Here is a 12,353-nt window from a genome sequence, read left to right as displayed (position 1 = left end):
CGTTGAAATTTTTCACGCAGGTATATAGGAGCGTTAGGACTATGAAGTACATGTATTGGCTGATTTAAGTGGTCTCTTTAATAATATTGTTCGTTCAAGTAAATAAACTATGTTATTACAATAAAAATTCATTTAAAAAAAACTGCAATCGATATCAGCATCTTTTAGCTCGTAAAATTTTACTGTGGTTAATGTGTTATGTTGAGTGGTTATAAGCCCTGTAAATACCTAGACTTCCATATTCCCTTATCTCCGTCTCTGTTGTATTATGTAAACAAATAATATAATTTATACCTGTTATCATATGTCCTTGTTAGAAATTTGTGTTATGTACGTAATTGGTGCTGTATAATATAATTTAAGTATTACATTTAGATATTTTTAATACAAAATTTTGTGACTTAAAAAAAACCTTTTCGAAACACTGTAAAATGAAACATTTGTCAGTGTGTAATTAGTTTTTGTTCCTTTAATTATGTTTTTTTTATTGTAATATCAAAATTTTGAATTGGTCAACTATATTATGAAAATCCCTCTCCTCCACTCCTCCACTTTATTTTCTTATCCCTTAACTTTCTTACGAGCTCTTTTTTTTTCTCATGTCTTATATAATTTATTATTTTTCTCTTTACTGTGTAACATGTTTTCTCATTATATTTGTAAAAAAACTTTAACTGGATGTATGTACTATTTTTAATATTTTGTATTCTGATATAACAACTGTTGTTTTTCCTTAATAAATAAATAAAAAAATAAGGTTTATGTTTTTTTTATAATAATTTTTAAGTATTTCATCAACTTTTTTTCAAATAAACGCACTCCCCCCACATACTTTCAAAACCGTTTTCAAGACCGGGGGTCTTCCTATTGGTTTTGCTCATACAAACAAGGAATGTTTTTGTCAGTAAACGAATTATTCTTTGAATATTTTAAATTTCATAAATAACAGTTTTAATTTATTTTAACGCTATTACTTTTACTGTGAGATTACAAAATTATATGACGGGCTTTTGTCGGATATTGACTCAAAAGTCCTCGGCGTACGAACAAATATATTATTATACCAACTGTAGCACTGTGTATATAACACTAACTATAAATAAATAAAAATAAAATAACCAATAGGTATCTACTATTTACATACCATGATGTCGACTAATCGCTTTTAAATTTCCGTTTGCCGGAATTTTACCTGATAGAACCCCTTAGATAAATTTGAAATAAATACAAAATAACACAATAAGTATCAATCCAAACTTATTTTACTGCGCTGTGTTGATTTGGACGATACGTGTAAAATGGGCCTTCCAGTGCAGAGTAGAAAATTAGTCGCTTAACTGAAAACTATCCAGTTTTGTGCAGAAATTAATTTTGATGTTACAAACTTTCCGAACTAAAAGTACGGCACAAAGGTACTGTAAACGGTTTTAATTAATTACGATATCAACCTGCACTAACCATGTAAGCGTAATTTAGTTACTGGTTGGAAATGGGCTGAATGCGCTACTGGACCATACAACTTCAGTGAAAACTTCGCCGGTGGAGTTTGTAAAAATTGAACTGACGCGTGTTGCGAGTAGAAGAATTAATTAATCCATTTGGGTACCTGGTAATATGGCGAAAATGACTGTCGCATTTTTATTATTAATTGAGGTGTTTATTTTTTTAAAAAAATAATTTGATGTATCAAATCCAACAATGATATGCTACTATTTTTCAATTTATTTACTTAAATACAGTTCATTATGCATTATTTGAGACTTTAAGTCCTGTGTTGAGTTGGGACGAGCAATTAGTTGACACAGACACATGAGTATATCATCACAAATATTTTATAGGATTAGAAGCACAACAATAAAAACCAAATGTAAATTAAAGTTTAAATTAAATTAAGTTAAAATGTAAATTCCAACATTCGGAAAATCATCAAGGAGTTTCCCACTTAAATCTCTCCCAGTAAGGAAAATCCTTTAAAAAATCCTGAAATTTTGAAAATATATTTTTGAAAATAAACAAGTCCTTGTATGCTTGAAAAGACAAGTATGTGAATCGTGCATATTGCCGGTGACAACATATGGACTAGAAACCATGTCTTTAACATAAAAAAAGTAGCCAGAAAGTAAAATGCACGCAACGATCCATGGGAAGACAGATGCTCGGTGTATGTCTAAGAGACAGAATAAGAAGTGAAGAAATAAGGCGCCAAACCGGAGTCGTGGATATCGTGGATTGTGCAGCTAAATTGAAATGGCAGTGGGCAGGGCACTTGGCGAGACGAAATGATGGCAGGTGGACACCCAGAATAATAAAGTGGAGACCATGGGCAAACAAAAGAAATGTTGGAAGGACACAGAAAAGATGGGTCGACGACATTGCCTCTATTGCAGGTAAAACGTGGATGATGAAAGCGGGTGATAGGAAGGAATGGAGACGTTTGGAAGAGGCCTTTATCCAGTAGTAGAGATAATAAGGCTGCAGAAGAAGAAGGAGGAAAATCCAGTCCTTAACTCCTCTCTTGAAAATAGTTTTTGTCATTGAAAACATAATACGCTCTTCCAAAATATTGAACACTCTCAGTGCGGTAAATGAGAGATGCCTCTGAGCAAAAATTGTACGGGTATTGGGTATGACATAATTTGTGTTCTAGGAAAAATTAGTATTAAGATTTTGCTGAGATCTCTCATTATTGTTCGACCAGAAGTGTGTAAGTGCTTCTTTCAGGTACAGTTGTCTCATATCCAACACCTTCACGTATTGGAACAATTGTTCTGACGAGTATGTTGTAGGGCACCGGAATATTATTCTCAATAATAATTTCTGTGAAATTATGAGAGGCTTTAAGATGAATGCCGCACAACCCCCCCAGCCAATTATGAAACGAAAACGAATCGCTTGTATCATTTAAGATTTAAAAACCCGTGTTTAATAATCTGCTGTCTTAACATTTTAAAAACACGTGTACAATAATCGAAATTGACAAAAAAAATGTAACACTTAATAAATATTTGAAATGCATGAAACTTTTTTCCTTCCTTTTTAATGACAGATGTTTTTACAATAATGTTGATTGACAGATATTTTGACTAATGATCTAACACATAGTAAAACATTCGCGTTGAATTTAATAAACATCAATAAAATCATCTTTTGATTTACAGAAATTAATTAATGGAATTTAAGAAATATGAACATTCAAACGAAGACAGAATAGGAAAAGCCACACAATATGTAAAGTGCTCACTTTTATCAGCCAATGAGAGGTCCCGACCGGACATTAATGCTTCCTTGTCCAAAATATTTTACCTGTATTATCCCGTTGAAATATTTATCAAAGTAAAATATTACTTTTAACAATTATTTTGGAAATACAAATTCACATTTTTACTAAGTAATCGGATGTCAATAATTTTATTTATTTCGGACACAAACAGATTTACAGGTTACATTAAAATTTTTAAAAACTATATAAAATGTATACATAGTAGGGCCTGCCATCCAATTATATGTATTCACTAAATAATACTGTAATAAAGTGATGACGGCTTAAAGTTTAAACTACATAAATAATAAATATACTATATATTAAAATAAGGTAAAAATGGACAAAACAAGGAGATAGTGGAAAGGAAAATAAGGAAATTGATGAGGAGTGGTAAAGGATCATCGAAGGAAAGTAAGAGTGAAAAACTGCATTTGATTTAATGACTTATTTAATTATGAATGAAGAGCAAGAAAAAAGACAAAACGTCTATTCTCTGTTATTCTGAATCAAGCCTATTAGTTCTCTTCTGTACATATTGTATGGAGTGTTTAATATATCATGACTATTAATTTTTGTTCAATGCTTCACATATACGAGGGATTGTAGAATATTTCCGATGATTAGTTTTAATTTTACGAATATAGAAAATATCAGAGAGTCTAGTTGTATAATATACTGAGAAATCGCCTTATTACAGATTAATTCCTAATAATACGATAAAGATATTTATGTATGCTATAATATGAACTTATCACAATTTACGTAGTTACCATTAATAAGAAGTACTTTATTTTCCAATTCGATAGCGATACAATATAAACGCCAGTCAGATGTTAACTGACCGAAAAATTCTTCCCTCAAGTGTCAGTATCGCTGAAGTCGGAAACCCTTATCAAAGTTGGCAAAATATTTAATTTACGAAACAATCCTGAACTAGCTCTGACTCGGGAAATATTTTAGGGCGGATATCTTGTGGTGGCATATTATCATATCAAATAAATGAATTTGGCGCCAAAAACACGCGGGAAACTTTCATAACCTCAATTTATTAATTCAATTGAAATGTTTCAAGTTTTAAGCTCTTAGGGTTGGTAGGAATGGATTATTGAATAGAATGTTACAAATGGGGACTGGTTACAAATTTTAAAGTCTCCACTGAAGGAGTATTGAAATATTTACAAATAACATTATTATTTACTTACATATTTGTAATTTTATGTGGTAGACTTTAAATAATAAGCGCAACAAACAAATAACTCAAATAAATTCCCTACCGTAGATATCTTATTAAATGTGTTTGTTTCCCGCCGTCCCTAGCCGCGTTGCCAACCTCACATTTTGACCACAACGGCGCCATCTTGTTGTAATGAGAAAACATTAAAAATTAAGGTTGCTTAAAAATATAGATAAACCTAGTTTTGCTTTTTAAGAAAGACTGCATTTATAAATTTATTTTTTACTAAATGTAAGATATGTAAAATTGCTACTCACATACTATATAAACTAATGAGGAAGTTCACTACGAAACATTCTATAAATGCACTTTTAATAAAACTACTTTGAACTACGTCACAAGTTCTTTAGAATCAACTAATCAATTCCAGCGTTATTATGCTATCTAATTTTAAGGAACTTGTTTGAAAAATAAAAATGAACGTAATACGAACTACCTCCCAAACACATTTTACTATGTATGAGGGGTAGAAACATTATTATTAATTATGCATCCACATTCCCCTTAATAATTTAATTGTTTTTTTGTAAAATACTTTTGATTGATAAATTTAAAAAAATAGTTTGATTGATTTCCGGTTTCCGGTAGACAGATTTTTTCAACGCTTGGTGTATTTTTACGCTACGGGGCGGAACTTGTGACGTCACGGTCGGAGTAATTTCAATATAACAAAACCCAGAAAAGTCGTAACGATGATAATACGATACAAAAAAAAGTTTTTTTTTTTTTTACATATACATGTATATATATTTTAAAACCACTGAACTTCCTCATTGCCTTCATTCTTTTTTACTTACTGCCGTGTGCGGTTGGTATAATTGGAATGAAAATAGTAACAAACCATTTTTTATGAAGGAAAAAAATATTGCATCAAACTAAGGCAATATCTTCTAAACACGGCAAGTTACATACATTTTTAATATGAATCTTTGCGTCCCGTCGCGCGTCGGTATAAAAATGACAGGTGAGTGACATTTAAGGAATTATGATCAATAAACAAACTCCGATAATACAATTTAGCTTAAGAGAGACATGGGTAGTATTACAATATTTATGTATTAAAGGTGAATTGGTACATTTGGCCCTTCCCTAACAGATCAATAATTATTTTAAATTTTTATTGACTACTCAAATCTACCCAAAAACATTATTACAATTTTTTTATATCGTATTAGCATCGCGAAGATTTTTTAAAGTTTTGTATTGAAATCTTATAATAATCTTATTTTGAAATCGATACTTTATTTTTTTCTGGCAATTTATGAAATTCCTTGAAACCTAGGTATTGTTAAAATCTAGTACCAAACTACGTAGACTACACAGATCCAATAGAAATATTATTTTTAGAACGAGTACTGTACTGATGGATGTTTCTATTGAAAGCGGGCTTTACGTTACTGCGCATTGAGTCGAGAGTTGTATTAATGATAGTGCTAGTCATCTCGAAATAGGAAAGCATGCTAAAAGTCATGATTTTAGTTTCAAAATAAACGTACTTTACGTGAGTATCATACGGTAGGTGAAACACATTTCTGATCGGGTTCCGAGTTCGATACCTCGTAAGTTAATATGTAACTTGTGTTTTGTCATTGTACCGAGCATTTCACAGTTTCTCTGGACTGCTATGTGAAGTGATCTGAACTTGTCTTTGAGATACGCAACAAAAGATGCAAATATTGCGTAAATATTTTATAAAATTCGTTTATGTAAAAGTTCGAAATGTATACCAACATTATAAAATGATGAAAAACACATTTACAATATTATAAAATCGAGCTAACAATAATCTGTCATTTTTAAATATTAATTTTTTTTTTATAACTTTTCAAAATATATACTGTCAACACAAGTTGTATCCGTTTTTTTTCCAAATGAACTAGAACAAAAACAATAGGAAACAAAAAAAAAACAATAATTCATAGCATCTTCACCGTACTCGGCGCAAATATCACGAGCAGCTTTGGAAGCTTTATTTCCTCGATTGAACGCGATCAGAAGGAGATGTCAAAAATCCTCAAAGAAAACATCCTTTCGAATGACCTTTACCATTTTGTTTTTCTTTTAGTGCTCATTTTAAATTTCTTTTAATTCCTTTTAATTTTATCTTTTTAAAAAAAACTTTTATTGTTTAATTATCATTTCTGCACTCAGTGGTGCATAGAGTACTTCATTGGTAAACCAAATGCAGCGTGTTTCAACCAACTGTTACATGAATGTAAGATGATCAGTCCTACGCTTAAGGTCCATGCATACGCTAGTCCAGGATCAATAAATTAAAGCAGTTTAAACAAACTATTAAATCAGTATTTAAGGTCCCTGTCAGGAATCGAATCCAGCACCTTTAGGATGGTAGGTACAGACGCCAATCACTACACTACGAGGCGGACTTATCTCCACTCGATTTCCAAATTCCATTTCCAATTTCAGGATATTTGCCTGAGAATAGAGTATTTTCCAGTCGAAAATACTCGTCCAGGGTTCAAGTTCTATTTTACACACAGAACTGTATTCTTCATTCGTCTGAAAAAGAGAAAGTTTATGGTTTATTGAAAAGGTTTATTTTTTAGTATTCCAATCTTATATATAAGCTCTATGATTGAAATACCATGTTTTTTTGTACATGAGAACCGATTTTTTTAATTCTCATGGTATTTACAGCTTGTGTTTCAACACGTTGAATAATTACTATATGATAAGCGTTATTAATAATTTAATTAGATGGTATTACATAATTACTGATTTAATCGTCTTTTAATATCTTGTGGTTTTAATCCAAATATTTTGAACGTTATGTTAAAGGGGCTGTTAGTTATTAGGTTCTTGATAAAACAAAGTAAATGAAATGGTATAAGGTTTATTAATTTTAGGTGCAAAATATGTGTTTAGGTTAAGAGACCTCTTTCATTAGACAAGGCTTAAAGAATCACTCTTGTATTAAAAAATTATAAACGCACATTCTTAATTGTGGGTCAGTGCTATACAAGCTCCTGACGTCACTGCGACCAATGAAGATCTGCTATGACGGGTCCCCGTGAAAAGTTCTCGCTCTTCAAGCCCAGATCTTTAAAGAGCCTGGCTACTTTGTGGAAGGCGAGAGTTCTGAATTTGCTCAATCTCCCCCTCTAAGCCCAGATTCGTAAAGTACGGGCTTTTATGTAGGGGTCGAGCTCTTTAACTTCCTCAGGTTTAACCAGTGGTCCCCCGACGATACGGCTTCTTTTATAATTTAAATCATCACATTCACGTAGAATGTGTATATGCGTTTCCTCATCTGAACTGCAGAACCTACATCTAGAAGTTTCGGAAAGGTTCATTCTAGCCTAGGTGTTTAATCTGCAGTTCCCTGTTAGGGCTCTAGTGATAACCCTCACTTGATAGAAGTAAACTTATTAAATGACATATTTTACCCAAACCCCAAACTACAATGTAGAATGATAACAATTTACCTAATTTAGTTAAAATATAAAAAAAATATTGTGATTTTTCTCAAGCCGGGGTGTTCTGTGCATTAATTAACCGTTATAATTAAGGTTCATGGCCTGTTGTAAAGGAAAAAAAAATAATATGTTATTTTATTATTTAAATAGGTTTTCATATTTTTAAAACTCATGCAATGTGGTCATTCATTAAATAATTAAAACAAAATATTTTATTGAGTCTACTCTTCCTACTTTGTTTTTAACCGCTTATTATTTTTTTACAAATTACAAAAAAGACGGAAAACGTTTTAGAGAAGGAAATGTGGAAGTCATTCACAGGACTTATGACCTATCATTGACTGAATTATATCACTTACTAGGGAACGCCTAAAAACATATTTTTTTTCCATTCTTTATACTTCTTGGACCAGTTAGTTTAAATACAAACATTTGAACACACTCAAAATATTGCATTTTTTTATTTATTTCATCAGCGATCAGTTTCTTATCTAGAACGTGCTCCTTATCAGGGTATAATTCAGAAATGAATATAATCCTTTTTTATAATTTTAAGTGTCTATTTGCTAAAAACAAGTCCAAAAGATCGAATTTCATCCCCCCAACTCCATACCTCTACAAACATGAGTTTAGTTAAGTTAATTGTTTAGCTTGAAAAATCATAATGTTAGTAATTAATATATTTATCTTGTTAATATTTATTTAGAATGTTTCTATTGGGACAGTTATTGGCATACGGCATCTGTAATACAACATATGTCACATACTAAATTCAATTAGTAATTCCAATGAAAATCAATAGATTATTTGATCCATATTACTAATATAGGATACTCTCCTCTGAATTGTGGTAGATGAAACATTTACTCATAACTACGTTGTTCCTACGTCATGCAATGAGTGGCATTTACAGCTTACATTAAAATAGAAGTGGGTTATGGACATAATCTCCCTCCAGGTCGAGAATACTATGCCCACGTTTAATAATATAACCACTGAAACTTCAACTAATCTGAATTAGTGTTGCACATAACCTGTTATGATTTATTTATTAATTTATGTTTGTTCAGATTCAAGTCCTAACTACATGAAACTAAACTTCTGCGCTTAGTTAGGACGAATCATGGCGTAATTTTTTTTTACACTTTATTTACATACACAATCTATATACATATAAGGGCGGGCATATTGCCTTAAGGCAATTTCTTCCTACCTACCCAAACCGTTCAGTTTGAGAAAATTATAAATACATGGACATTTTGAATCTTACTATTTTATGCAAAAATTAAAAACAAAGATTAACAAAATAAAAATATATTTAAAAAATAAAACTATACTATGAAAAGTGGAGAGGGGATGGGAAGGAAAGAAGAAGGATAAAGGAACAATTTAAATATTTAGATAGTGACATTTCAATAAACCCAATAAAGAGATTCTATAATTTCTTCTTTAAAATATTCTCCATTTCTGTTGTAATATAACAGTCAAATCAATTACCTGCCATAAATATATTACACTTTTTTATGAGTCTGGTACCACACTTTCAAAAGCTTTTAGAAATTCTGGATGGTATCCTTATATTGAATCCCTTATCGTATGTATTCTGAAGTATATTTAAGTTATATAATAGCTGTACGATGTTTAAATTTATTTAAGGGTTAAAGCACCCCTTAACGGTACCGTAAGAGCTTTTCGATACAAATACTATTTTTTACTACACCCTGTTGAATCGTCGAGCGGTTGAGCCATTTAAGGACGGGTATACAAAATGTGAGGTATAAAAGGTTGTCATGGAAAATGGAGGCAGGCTTCTGAGTGGAGTGATGTAACGATGCTGTTAATCGATTATGACAATCGAATAAATACACTTTCTTATAACCGAACTATTATTCGTTGAGTACTTATCTATTTGTACGGTTATGTGTGTGAAGCATGTAGAAACATAACCATGGACGAATGTTTTCGCGTCGATGGCTAATCACAGGTAAAAATCCTAAAAACTACGTTTCAGAGAGGATAAGTCTGCATCGTAGTGTAGTGGTTAGCTCATTCAATTGGTTATTGTTCACAATAACCTGTGACGTTTCAAACCAGTTCATTTTTTATCAAAACCATTTTTTTCGCACATTTTCTAGAAACTTCGCCGTACAGTTAAATGCTTTAATTTTTACCGCGTGTAAAAAAACTTAAAAAAAAAATAAAAACAAACTTCTCCGAACGACATCACTAGTTCTTCCGGAGATAGATTTCCGGTTAACGGGAAACCAATTTGCCAATCAACAGAACTCACCGAAGAGAACTTGTGACATCACACGTTCTGTGTGTGAATTAGTATCAGAACTCTAGACGAGTATTTTCCACTCATTGGCTGCTCTCGGGGGAAAATCGAATCGAATCTTTATATGCGATTGGAGAAAATAAAAGATGTCAGTGTGTTTGCACTATGAATTTTTATAAATATTATTTATATCAACTTAAACATGTGAACAAATAAAATTTTAAAAACCAATGAACTTTGTCATTGTTATCCGATTCTGGCGATTGTTATCCTATGAGTTATTCGATTATTTTCTTCAAGCAGTTATGCGTATTACTAGCGAAAAGGTAATACGAGCACAGGTGTTAGCTTATTACGCTCACTATTTCTGATTCACTAAATATGCCAGATATATAATAGATGGACGGTCAAAGGGGATTTTCTAAGTTTAGTAATAAACACATATTCTATACACCTGTAGATACAAACATCTGTGGAGTTTCTTAGGCCGTTTTCTTTTACGGGATTCCCCAGTTTTTAGGGGGAAAGAGTAATTAGATTTTTCTTAGATTATGTTATGAAGAACTATCGTAATTTGACATATTATGATACCGTTTAATTACTTTCTTTTCGTCGAAATAATGTTATTGAAGTAGGATTTTTGTTAAGAAGAAATGTAGAAGATACAAGAGATTGTCTTCTATTTGGTTAGGTGTTTTCATACATTTGTGTAATGTTTTCTATTTTATTTTATTCAGGAAACATACAGTTATAAAGTTCTATATTTTACACAGTTAGACTTAACTCTAATGGACCAGTGATGTTTCCATATTATATTAAAATTATACCTAAGGTTATCAATGAACTAGTTTTTTTTTTTTTATGTACAAAAAGAGAAGGAAAAAAAACATAAATGGAAGTTGTTTGAAAATTAAAATCAAAGTGAAAAAAATAATTAAATGTTTGTAGTTAGTATTTACAAATGGACATAATATTAAAAACGAAGAAATAATTTTTGTGAAAGTAATCAAAAGGTAAGAATAGAAAAACATGCTCAGATGTAAAAAAAAAAAATTTTCAAACAGGAAAAACATATATTTACATAAATATTTTAAGGGATTCAAAGAAACTATGAGAAGAATCTTTAAATGAAATATAAGACAATAAATTTGAAAAATATCTTAAAATCATGACACATTATAGTAGGAGCAGCAATACATTGATTTTATATACATATACAATATAAGTAATTAAAAGTAGTTTAAAAGTATAAAAACATGTCAACGCAGCAGAGAAAAAAGAAATAATAACAGGTATGGCAATAATTTTGTTGTGCTTGTACTATTTAAATGAAAAAAAAATATAGATTGACACCTCCTTCATATAATATCGTAACCCACAAAAACGCGATTTCACATGAGAAGGGTTTAAATATATTTTTTATAGCTCTATATTGATATAATATGGGTATTACGAGTATATTGATAATTTTTATAATATAAAAATAAAATGATCAGAACGCTTCAGCTGCCAGTTTAGGGACAGTGAAATAATATTGTATAAATATATATTTTAATAAATTTTTCATGTTGGAAACAAACTATATAAATGTTTTTTTTTTACAAATTATTGGTTATCATTGTTTGCTAAAATTTTGCTCTTAAGTGAAGCACGTGGACATCACCAGTTGCCTTCAGGAGACCCTATCGCCAGCCGTGTACGAGCCAGGTCTACTGCCGCATCCTCAAAACGTTCGTCATAGGAGGCTGCTGCGTCCGTTCCCGGACTTCAATGTGAGTTATAAAATCGAACCACCTTATACCTAATCTCTTCCGCGAGCTCAGAAGTTCGGTGTTCTTAGTTTTGGTAAGGTGCCAAGATTCGCACCAAGAGTTGAATAATCTGCACCGAGTATAGACTAGAGTTCCATACAACAGGCATCATGTTAAAAATTGCTCCAGCAATTCCCAGGCGGGTTACGAGCTCTTCGTGCGTGCTTCCATCCTCAGTTGTGTGGACTCCTAAGTATTTAAAGCTGTCAACTTTCTCGATCCTCGGTCCATTATTATAGAAGCTGATCAGGGTCAGAACAGGATTTGTTGCAGATTTTTTTAGATTTTTTTTTGTCTTAATATTAAGACCCGGACAAGTAGAATTTTCCTT

The sequence above is a fragment of the Micrasema longulum genome, unplaced genomic scaffold (genome assembly GCF_059751315.1).
Source record: "Micrasema longulum isolate JH-2025_06_02 unplaced genomic scaffold, ASM5975131v1 h1tg001032l, whole genome shotgun sequence".
In the NCBI taxonomy this organism is placed as follows: Eukaryota; Metazoa; Arthropoda; class Insecta; order Trichoptera; family Brachycentridae; genus Micrasema; species Micrasema longulum.
The sequence above is the reverse complement of the archived record's forward strand: the minus strand, read 5'-3'. Positions refer to the sequence as shown.